Raw genomic sequence first — 1,315 nt, 5'->3', positions numbered from 1 at the left:
TTAATAACAAATATTATTATATCTTAATTATAAGAACAATGATTAAATGAGTATATAAAAGGTTTAGAGAGTGTAGACATAGTAAAATTGTCTAGTGAAATACATGTATAATAAGAACAAAGAACATTAATTATTTAAAGTATTAATTGCTAAGTTAAGTGAATTTTACATTTATACATATAGATATAGATTTGTGCAACTAGTCATGATCATATATGGTAATATATTTTTATTGAATGACATTATGACAATGCGTATGAAAATTAAACTTTTAGAAAAACATGAAGAACTACTTTTATTTGTGGTAATATATGACTAAATGTTATTTTAAAACATTTTTACATTGATAGTATATAAAAGAAACTCAAACGCTTGAAATACCCCAATAAATCTCAGAACCCTTGTATGTTTGCAATAATAACACTAACATAGTAACATGTGTGTTGGTTAAGGACATATTCAAAACCATGTGGAATCACCTTAGTTTTGGGACAACATACAAAAGTAGAATCAAACACTGCAATGATGTTAATATTAAATTATTAATTATGTAAAGTTGTTCAACTACATATTTTCTAACAACTTTTTCGTTGGTTTCAATTTTTAGAAAGCCCATGAAAAAAGGCAAAAAAACAAAACTTATGGAGCACTTTACCATAATGACGTTTAAGAACTAATCAAAGGACGTACAGTAAATATTTGTTCAGTTTTACCTTTTATAGTAAACAATGAAATATTAACATAATAAATTATTTCCTTAATTGATAAATAATTTTATAATTAATCCGCAAATAGCTATTTACATTCTTGTGAGCCCTATTATACTAGATTCTACAAACATGTCAAATATGAAAGAATCTCTTCCCTTTTGTGTGTGTCAGTCATATCTGATCTTCATATCCCCAGGACTATATTATGCATAAAGTAATTATCTACAAATCTACCAATATAAATGAAGGAGAAAAAACTGGAATCATATGATTGCTTTATGTTATCCACAATGACCTTATGCCCCACATGTCCTCCAATTTATTTTATGTTGACAAAATTATGGTTTATTGGTCCTTAACATAGAGTGGTCAGTCATACAACATTAGAACTCCAGGTGGCATTCACAATTCCAAAAAGCACATGCTGATTTGTGTGTAGTTGCAATTTCAATGATACTAAATTGTTTAGTGGTCAATAAATAAATAAATAGATAACTTAAATTAGTTGAGTGGTTAGTTTATTTTATTGTTTAATCAAATATTTAAAATTTAAATTTCACCTTGTGTAATTAATTGATCAGCAATATATTTTTAAATAGAGCTTG

Source organism: Arachis ipaensis, chromosome B01 (genome assembly GCF_000816755.2).
Source record: "Arachis ipaensis cultivar K30076 chromosome B01, Araip1.1, whole genome shotgun sequence".
Taxonomy (NCBI): Eukaryota; Viridiplantae; Streptophyta; class Magnoliopsida; order Fabales; family Fabaceae; genus Arachis; species Arachis ipaensis.
The sequence above is the reverse complement of the archived record's forward strand: the minus strand, read 5'-3'. Positions refer to the sequence as shown.